The sequence below is a fragment of the Vombatus ursinus genome, unplaced genomic scaffold, assembly GCF_900497805.2.
Source record: "Vombatus ursinus unplaced genomic scaffold, bare-nosed wombat genome assembly UNPS02014791.1, whole genome shotgun sequence".
NCBI classification, from domain to species: domain Eukaryota; kingdom Metazoa; phylum Chordata; class Mammalia; order Diprotodontia; family Vombatidae; genus Vombatus; species Vombatus ursinus.
In genome coordinates, this window is record NW_020954569.1 from 11,147,700 (window position 1) to 11,158,871 (window position 11,172).

Consider the following 11,172-nt stretch of genomic DNA (forward strand, 5'->3'; position numbering starts at 1 on the left):
TTCTTGGTTGTAATCCTATCTCCTTTGCCCTCCAGAATATTATATCCTAAGTCCTGTGGTCTTTTAATGTAGAAGGTGCTAAATCTTGTGTTATCCTGATTGTGATTCCACAATACTTGAATTGTTTCTTTCTGGCTGCTTGCAATATTTTCTCCTTGACCCTGGAACTCTGGAATTTGGCTATAATATTCCTAGGAGTTTTCCTTTGGGGATCTCTTTCAGGAGGTGATCAGTGGATTCTTTCCATTTCTATTTTGCCCTCTGGTTCTACAATATCAGGGCAGTTTTCCTTGATATTTTTTTGAAAGATGATGTGTAAGCTCTTTTTATGATCACGGCTTTCAGAGAGCCCAATATTTTTTTTTAATTTGCTTTTCTGGATATATCTTCCAGGTCAGTTGTTTTTTTCCATTGAAATATTTCACATAGTTTTCTATTTTTTCATTCTTTTAGATTTGTTTTACAGTGTCTTGATTTCTCATAAAGTCAGTAGCTTCCAATTGCTCCATTGTTATATTTAAGGAAGTATTTTCTTCAGTAAGCTTTTGGACTTCCTTTTCCATTTGTCCAATATTGCTCTTTAGGGCATTCTTCTCCTCATTGGCTTTTTGTATCTCTTTTGCTATTTGGGTTAAGCTATTTTTTTGGGTCTCCTTTAGCAAGCTGTTGACTTGTTTTTCATGATTTTCTTGCAGCACTCTCAATTTTTCCTCTATTTCTTTTACTTGCTTCTCAAAATCCTTTTTGAGCTCTTCCTTGGCCTGGGACCAATTCATATTTTTTCTTGGAGGCTTTGTAAGTAAGATTGTATGTTCTGACTCTTTTTGCAATACTTGCTCATGATCCCAGCCAATTACTTGAGTTACAAACTCTTTGTTAAGGTAAGGGGTTTGCTTCCAGTTTGGAGAATGTACTGTCCCAAGCTTCAGGGGTTTTGTGCAGTTGTTTTCAGAGATACTTCTAGGGACCTGTAAATTTTCAGTTCTTCCAAGGTGAGGTGTTTACTGCTTACCTGGTTTATGCTCTGATCTATGAGTGACCACAAGCACTCTTTACTGTCTTGGAACTGTGAGGATGATTTCTTCACCGACACCACAAACTCCACCATACCAGCACTCCTCCTCATCCTAGGACTGCCACCCAGAACTGTGACCCAGATCCAAGCATGGGCAAAACAAGAGAATCCTACCTGAGCACCAGTGACAGATTCCCGTAATCCCCCTCTGCTCAGTCACTCGATTCCCCCCTCAGTTTGTGTGCTGGAATCTCAGGAGGCAGCTGTGGCCTGGGGGATGTGCTGGCGACTGGGCCTGACAGCCTACACCTCTCTCTCACCACAGACACAGACTTTTCCTACTTACCTTCTAAGTTGTCTTTGGTGTTCATGGGCTGAGAAGTCTGGAAACATGATTCAGTCCTCTGAGGCCTGCTCCAGGTTCTCTGAGGCCTGTGGGCCCACACCAAATTGTGCTCTTCTGCCAGCCTGATGAGATATACCTTTCAGATCAATCATCCAGGTTGTCTTGGGCTGGAAATTTGTTTTACTCTTGTCTTTTTGTGGGTTCTGCTGCTTTAGAATTTGTTTAGAGCCTTTTTTTACAGGTATTTGGAAGGGTTTGGAGGAGAGCTCAAGCAAGTCACTGCTTTTACTCTGCCATCTTGGTTCTGCCCCAAAAGGTTTCTTTACCTATTTTTTCAAATACTTAATATAGTATGCAGATTTATTGTTCCTGAAATTTTTGATTGATTAATCTATAAATTCATCAGGTCCTGGGGATTTTTCTTAGGGATCTCATTTGTGGTTTGTTCAATTTTTGTTTCTACCATAAGCTTTATGTTTTTATTTTCTCTTCTGTTAATATGTGAATTTTATATTTTTTGTAAATATTCATCTATTTTACTTAGGATATCAAGTTAATTGTGATGAAATTGGGTAAATTTACTCCTTACAAGGGCTTTAATTTCATATTCATTGAAGGATCATTAACCTTTTCTTTAAATTTTTGATATTGATAATTTTTTCCTCTTTCTTTTTTTTGATAAAATTAACAAATGTTTTATCTATTTTATTTTTTAACTATTTAAAAAAGGTCTTAGTTTAAATATTAGTTCAATTTTTTTTAACTTTCAATTTTATTAATCTTTCCTTTGATTTTCAGGATTTCTATTTTGTTGTGTAATTGAGAAATTTGATTCATTCTTTTTCTAGTTTTTTTTTTCTGTAGTTGTGTTCCAAATTCATTGATCTACTTTTTTCCTCTTTTAATGATATGTATTTAGAAATATAAATTTTCCCCTAATTACTGTTTTTGCTGCATCACACAAATTTTGGTATATTATCCCATTGTTGTCATTATGTTTGATTAAAGTATTGATTGTTTCTATGATTTGTTCTTTGATCCACTCATTATTTAGAATTAGATCGTATAATTTCTAATTAATTTCCAATCAATGTTTTCAAGTCCTTTATTGAATGTAATTTTTATTGCAATATGTTCCATAAAGAATACATTTAATATTGCTACCTTTCTGCATTAGTGAGTTTTCTGGTAAGTTTTTGTGAAGGTATAGCTGAGACCACAGTTTATTCCTCTCAGAAGTCTGTCATATCTATTTTTTTAAATTTGATTCATTTCTTTAACTTCTTTCTTATTTATTTTACAGCTAAATGTATGCAATTCTGAGACAGGTATATTATGGTCTCACACTAGCATAGTTTTCCTGTTTAATATCTCATGACACTCATTTAAATTTTCTTTTAAGAATTTAAATGCTTTGCAGTTCAATGAATGTATGTTTTTAATTGTATTACTTCATTGTATATGGTACCTTTTAGCAAAATTTAGTTTCCTTGATTATCTCTTTTAATTAGGTGTATTTTGCATGCTTTGTCTGGGATACTGATTGTTACCCTTGCCTTTTTTTACTTCAGTTGAAATATAATAGATTCTGCTCCAACCACTTACTTTAAATCTGTGTCTTTCTATTTCAGTGTGTATCCAATAAACAGTATATTATTGAATTCTGGTTCCTAATCCATTCTGCTATCTGCTTACATTCTATGGGAGAGTTCATCTCATCCACATTCACATTTATGAATACATACTGTATATTTCTTTCCATAGTCTTTCTAGCCTTCTCTCTCTCTGTATCTTTCTGTCTCTCTCTCTGTGTCTTTGTCTCTGTCTCTGTCTCTCTCTCCCTCCCACCACCAAAAGTCTGTTTTGCTTCTGAATATTGCCTGTCTTAATCCACCCTCTCTCTCATCACCTTCCTCTTTCTCTTAGCCCCTTTCCTTCCTTCTTCTTCATTAAGGAAGGTGGGTTTCTACACCCAATTAAGTGTGTGTGTACATGTATATCTATGTAAGTATGTATGTGTGTATTTATGTATGTATGTATACATAACTGTATATGTGTATATGTATGCCAACATATTCTTCCTTTTTTGAACCCATTTTCACTCTATTGTTTTTACATTTATTTCTGGAAGTATGTAAATTTTCATTGTTTCTGAAGAGGTGGTGTGATTCAGGGAGAGGTGTGGTCACTGCTCTCCTTTTCTGCATTCTTGTTCTTACCCAGGATGGGCCCCTGTTCCCTTGTGACTCTAAGCACTAGCACTTCTCTCCACCCTAAAACAGCCACCTGGAACTGGGTAATGATCAATGAAGTTGCAAACAGTGCCCAATTCTGTCACCCCTGCAAAGGGGTCCTTTATAATCTATTTCTGACCAGGTGTCAATCACCTTACCTTCTCTGGGTGTTGAGATCTGAGACCCTTGGTGCTGTTGCTGCTGCTGCTGCTATCATTGTTGCTACTGCTCTTATACCTCCTCCAAGGCCCATTGCTGGTGTGGCCAGTGCTTCAATTCCAGCCAACCCCCACCACAAAACTACAAACCTTGCCTTCTGACCTCCTCAATTGTCCTGGGCTCAAAAAATGTCTTTCTCTGACCTTTTGTTGGCTATGACACTCCAGAATTTAATATGACTCATTATTGTAAAGTTGTTTTTTGAGGAAAGTTGGGAGAATTCTGATAAAATATTCACTCTGCTCTGAAATCTTGACTCCCCTTCCGAAAAGATTATTTTGAAACAGAAAGTTTTAAAGTGTCATGGTGACTGGCCAGTAAATCTTCTTGTGTTTCTTGGACAGTGCAAGTATTTCAACTGTCTATTAAGCAGGTTTGAATCTGGTCTCATGTGTCCAGAACAAAATTTTCTTTTTATGGCAACCTCTCTAGGCTACTATCCATGAAATAAACAACTTTTACCAAACATTCATGGTATTCCTCATTGTAGTAGTTCAATTACTCCCTGCAAGTTTAAAACCTTCAGTTTTCTTAAAGGGAGCCATGGATTCTTTGTTCACTTCCATTGCCCCTGCATTTTTAACATTTTAAATATAAAGGAATATAGTCAAAATTTGAAATGTCTATATGATATGTTTTGGAGGACTTTTCCACTTTGTTGGGGGCATTATTCTAACTTCAATAGTATTTTTCAGGCCCTAATCAAAAGATAAATAAATGTAATCCAAAGACCAAAGCCAATTGGTGTGGCACTGTTTCCTCATTAGTGGATATCAATGCCTCCCAACTGTGGAAGGGGTGCAGTAGAGTTCACCAGACCAGGAAAAAGTAGAACTCTTCCTTTATTTTCAAGCTTTTGAGTTTCTTCTGGCTTTTCTCTATCAAAGCTAAAAGCTAGGGCCACCTGAAGCCAATATTGATTCATAAGATTCTCACTTTGCACAACTTCACCCCACCCCTCATGCAGGAGCAGGACGTTGAACTCTACTAATGAAGAGAGAATCCCATACCAATGAGCTTTGGGACTTGGATTACATAAACAAGTTATTGGAGTACTTCAAGAAAAAGTTTCATAACTCCTCATCAGTGTTAACATAGATGATATATATATATGTGTGTGTGTGTGTATATATATATATTATATATATCCTATATATATATATATATATAGGACTAGATGGAATTTTGACATCTCTTCCTACTCTGAGATTCTGTAAAACTATGAAGACCATTGTCAACCCTAATAAGAAATGACCAAAGAGTCACAGAGGCTCTGTAATTTCTTTTCTTTTAAGAGAGAGAGAGAGACAGAGACAGAGACAGAGACAGAGAAAGAGACAGAGATAGAGCACTAGTTCACACAAGTTGTCAAAATCACAATTAACTTCTTTAAAAAATAAAATAAAATAAAAAACAAGGAGATAACAGTGATCTTAAGGAAAACAAAACAAAAGAAAACGCAACAACAACAAAAAAATCCCTTATTCCATTGCAGGAAGGAAACTAGACACATGTGCTCCCTCTAGTAGGAGACTCATTTTAGTGGGGGCAAATCTTAATACTTATACCAATATCTACACAGCGAAATGTAATCCTGACAATGGAGAGGTAACAGCAACAATGAGACAAGTTTGCTTCATAACAGCACCTCATGACCAGAACATGTGTACTACAAGAGCTTGTCTAAGCTCAGGGACCACCTGATGCTGGTGTGAAAAAGCTCTGGGATTTTGCTGTGACTGAGTTCACCCAGAAGTTGAGCATAAAACATTGCTGTTATGCCAAGCTCAGGGTACAGTTTACTTGCTAAACATTAGCTCTGAATAACAGGATGTCTACTAATAGCAAAAAGAGAAGACTAAAAATGAAGGGGGTGATCTTATCATGGGGATCCATTATTGTCATTCTATTGAATGAAGTTATTGATTCTTTCTGTGATTAGTTGTTTGACCCATTCGTTATTTAGGATAAGATTATTTAGTTTCCAATTATTTTTTAAATCTATCTTTCTTTTTTTTTCTTTTTTTTTACCCTATTTCCTGTATTTTTTATTTTCCAGTTGCATGTGAAAACATTTTTTTAAACATGTGTTTTTTAAATTTTGGGTTCCAAATTTCTCCCTTCCTCCCTCCCCACCCTCCCTTATTGAAAAGGCAAGCAACTCAATATAGGCTATACATGTGCAGTTATGCAAAACACTTCCATAGCAGACATGCTGTGAAAAACTAACTCTATTTCCCTTAATCCTATCCTGCCCCCCCCATTTAGTCTATTCTTTCTTTTGACCCTGTCCCTCCTCAGAAGTGTTTGTTTCTGATTACCCCTTTTCCCCATCTGCCCTCCTCTCTATCATCCCCCTGCTCTCTTGTCCCTTTTCCCTCCTATTTTCCTGTATGGTAAGACAGATTTCCATACCCAATTGAGTGTGTATGTTATACCCTCCTTAATCAAATCTTATGAGAATATGATTCACTCATTTCCTCTCACCTTCCCCCAGTTCCCCTCCACTGTAAGAGCCTTTTCTTTTCTGTTTGTGAGACACTTTACCCCGTTCTACCTTTCCCTTTCTCCTTCTCCTAGTATAATCCTCTCTCATCCTTTAATTTTATTCTCCAGATATGACCCCTTCATCTTTAACTCACCCTGTGCCCTCTATCAATCTATCAATCTATCTATCTATCTATCTATCTATCTATCTATCTATCTATCTATCTACATATAATTTTTTTCCTCCAGCTACCCTAACACTGACAAAGGTCTCATGAGTTACAAATATCATCTTTCCATGCAGGAATGTAAACAGTTCAAACTTAATAAGTCTCTTATGATTTCTCTTTCCTATTTATCTCTTCATGCTCCACTTGAGTCTTGTATTGGAAAGTCAAATTTTCTATTCAGCTCTGGTCTTTTCATCAGGAATGCTTGAAAGTCCCCTATTTCACTGAATGACCATTTTCTCCCCTGAAGAATTATACTCAGTTTTGCTAGGCAGGTGATTCTTGGTTGTAATCCTATCTCCTTTGACCTCCAGAATATTATACTCCATGTCCTCCAGACCCTTAATGTAGAAGCTGCTAAATCTTGTGTTAACCTGATTGTGTTTGCACAATACTTGAACTGTTTCTTTCTGGCTGCTTGTAATATTTTCTTCTTCACCTGGGAACTCCGGAATTTGGCTACAATATTCCTAGGAGTTTTCCTTTGGGGATCTCTTTCAGGAGGAGTTCAGTGGATTCTTTCAATTTCTTTTTTGACCTCTGGTTCTATAATATCAGGGCAGTTTTCCTTGACAATTTCTTGAAAGATCATGTCTAGGTTCTTTTTTTTGATCATGGCTTTCAGATAGTCCAATAATTTTTAAATTCTCTCTCCTGGATCTATCTTCCAGTTCAGTTGTTTTTTCCAATGAGACATTTCACATTGTTTTCTAAATTTTCCTTCTTTTGGATTTATTTTACAGTGTCTTGATTTCTCATAAAGTCACTAGGTTCCAATTGCTCTATTCTAATTTTTAAGGAAGTGTTTTCTTCAGTAAGCTTTTGGACTTCCTTTTCCATTTGGCCAATTTTGATCTTTAGGGCATTCTTTTCTTCATTGGCTTGTTGAACCTCTTTTGCCATTTGGGTTAGGCTATTTTTAAGGTGTTATTTTCTTTAGTATTTTTTTGGGTCTCCTTTAGCAAGCTGTTAATTTGCTTTTCATGATTTTCTTGCATCACTCTCATTTCTCTTCCCATTTTTTCCTCTGCTTCTCTTACTTGCTTCTCAAAATCCCTTTTGAGCTCTTCCAAGGCCTCGGACTGATTTTTATTTTTCTTGGAAGTTTTGGATGTAGGAGCTTTGACTTTGTTTTCTTCTTCTGGATGTATGTTTTGATCTTCTTTTTCATCAAAGTAAGATAATACAGTCTGACTCTTTTTGCATTGCTTGCTCATGATCCCAACAAATTACTTGAGTTTTAAACTATTTGTTAAGGTAAGAGTCTGTTTCCAATGTGGAGAATATACTGTCCCAAGCTTTGGGAGTTTGTACAGCTGTTTTCAGAGATACTTGTAGAGACCTGAAAATTTTTAGTTCTTCCAAGGTGCTATGATAAGGGGCAAGGAGTTTCTTTTCCACCATCACAACAAGCTCCACCAACCCAGCGCTCCTCTTTGCCCCAGCACCACCCCTCAGAACTGTGACCCAGATCCAAGCAAGAGATTGCTGCCTCAGCACTGGCAAAGAGATCCTTGAAATCCCCTCTGCTCAGTCACTTGATTCCCCCTCAGTCTGTGGGTCAGAAGCTCAGGAGGCAACTGCTGCCCTTGGGGTGGCTGAGACCTAGCTTCTTCTCTCACCGCAGTTACAGACTTTTTCCACTGACCTAAGTTGTCTTTGGTGTTCCTGGGTTGAGAAGTCTGGAAACCACCACAGCGGCCTGCTATTCAGTCCTCTGAGGCCTGCTCCAGGGTCACTGGGGCCTGTGTGCCCAAGCTAAACTCTGCTCCTTTCACAGCCCAGTGTGATATACCTTTCCAATCAGCCATCCAGGTTGTCTCGGGCTGGAAATTTGTTTTACTCTGTTTTTTTTTGTGGGTTCTGCTGCTTTAGAATTTGTTTAGAGCCATTTTTTGTAGGTATTTGGAGGGGTTTGAGAGAGAGCTTTAGCAAGTCACTACTTTCCCTCTGCTATCTTGGCTCTGCCCCCCCCATAAGGCTTTTTTAATGTGAAAATAGACTTACACTCCTCTGTTTCACTTAAAAATTTCTTCAATTTTTTCCATATGTTTTGCTTCTCAGCACCAGGATCCCACAGATATAGTCAGTCTTTATTTGGAGATTCTATATGTGTGAATTTGCTTATTCAATGAAATTTATTTAAAACCCACTTCAAAATCAATACCTGTGATGCTTTCATAGTCATTCACAGGCTTACTCAGTGCTGTGAAAAATTCCAGTTGCCCTATGCCACTTTCCCAGCTGCGTTCAAACAAGCCAGTACTCTGCCTTCTTGTGTCAGCTCTCAGACTGTAAACAAGTGTTCCTTTTGAAGTCTATTTAGTGCCACATTTTTCACATTTTTGTGCTATTGCTTTTTTAAAATGACTTCCAAGCATAGTGATGAGGTGGGGTTTAGTACTCCAAAGCACAAGAAGGCTGTGATGGACGTTTGTGAGAAAATATATATTAGATTAGCTTAATTCAAGCATGAGTTATAGTACTATTGACTGTATGGTCAATGTTAATGAATCAATAATACAGTACACGTAGAAAAATGAAGAAGAAATTTACCAAAATTTAGATGAGGTGGTCCTAGAAAGTGCTAAAGAAAATTTATGACCAGAGGATAACCCTGTATTTTCAGAGTTCTCAGGAACTTTATTGGACATAGCAATAACAAGTGATGAGAATATACTATCTTAGATCCAAAGTGTTACGTACCTAAATTAGGATGGCAAACATTAAAATAGTGCCTGATTACTAAAGGTAGAGCCAGAGAGTTAATCCTGGTACCATAAAGAAACTTTGTTTAGTGTGGCAACGAAAAAAGAAAAAAAAAGTAAGGTTGAATAAGTACAAGTGTAAAGACAATTATAATTGATACTTGAAGTAAAGAAAGACATTACAAGCAGCCAGAATGAAACAATTCAAGTATTGTGTAATCACAATCAGGATAACACTAGATTTAGCAGCTTCTACATTAAGGGACTGCAGACATGGAATATAATATTCCGGAGGGCAAAGGAGATAGGATTACAACCAAGAATCACCTACCTAGCAAAACTGAGTGTAATCCTTCAGGGGAAAAAATGGTCATTCAGTAAAATAGGGACTATCAAGCATTCTTGATGAAAAGACCAGAACTGAATAGAAAATTTGTAGAATAGAAAATTTTTCAAATACAAGCCTCAAGGGAAGCATGAAGAGGTAAACAGGAAAGAGAAATCATAAGAGACTTATTAAGCTTGAACTGTTTACATTCCTGCATGGAAAGATGATATATGTAACTCATGAGTCCTTTGTCAGTATTAGGGCACTTGGAGGGAAAAAATTATATGTATGTATGTAGATAGATAGATAGATAGATAGATAGATAGATAGATAGATAGATAGATGGATGGATGACAGGGTGAGTTGAAGATGAAGGGGTGATACCTGGAGAATAAAATTAAAGGGTGAGAGAGGATTATACTGGGAGAAGGAGAAAAAGAGAGGTGGAATGGGGTAAATTATCTCACATGAAACAGACAAGAAAAGGCTTTTACAGTGGAGGGGAAACGTGGGAAGGTGAGAGGGAATGAGTGAATTTCATTCTCATAGGATTTGGCTTAAGGAGGGAATAACATACACACTCAATTGGGTATGGAAATCTATCTTACCCTACAGGAAAATAGGAGGGGAAGGGGACAAGAGAGTAGGGGGATGATAGAGGGGAAGGCAGATTGGGAGAAGGGGTAATCAGAAGCAAACACTTCTTAGGAAGGTTAGGGACAAAAGAGAGAATAGAATAAATGGGGGTGGGCAGGATAGGATGAAGGGAAATATACTTAGTTTTTCACAACATGACTGCTATGGAAGTGTTTTGCATGACTACACATGTATAACCTGAAAAAAAAAATTAAGTCCCTTATGTTTTCTTTTTCCTGTTTACATTTTTAGGTTTCTCTTGAGTCTAGTATTTGAAAGACAATTGTTTATTATGCTCTGGTCTTTTCATCAAGAATGCCTGAAAGTCCTCTATCTCATCAAATGCTCATTCCCCACTTGATGAAGGAAACGTAAAATATACTGAAGAAAAGAACACCTTAAAAAAAAAGACTACATCAAGTGGTAAACAAGGTCCAAAAATCCAATAAGGAGAAGAATATCCCTAAAAAGCAGAATAGGGCAAATATAAACGGGTTTGGGTGAGAGCTCAGGAGAGACCCTCCCTTTACTTTGCCATTTTCTCCTGGCCCCCAGGTTTTCTCATCTTTTGATAAATAGTTGACTCTTTACTTAGCTGTCAGGGTATTCAAACAACTAATTTCAACCATGTTTCTCTTGACATAGTCCTTTCAGCCACTTAGTTCCAGGTGATATGACCCCTTCACCCATCATGTCTACTGATAAATCATACTTTAAAGAAATAAGCTTAAGGGCCTATTCTCCTCCAAGGTCATGCAGTTTAAGACATGGGTCTTGGATTTTGGCTTCTACATTAATTACCTTCTTTTCTAGATTAAGGGAGTGGAGCCAACACAATATTGTGAAATTTGAAATATCCAGAGATACCTTTATCATCCAGGTGTTCCTACAGCTGGGTTTGCAGGCAACTCTTCATCAATATCCTGTGAATTAAAAAGTGAACTTTTGGACCCAGGTCAGTGGAACTGG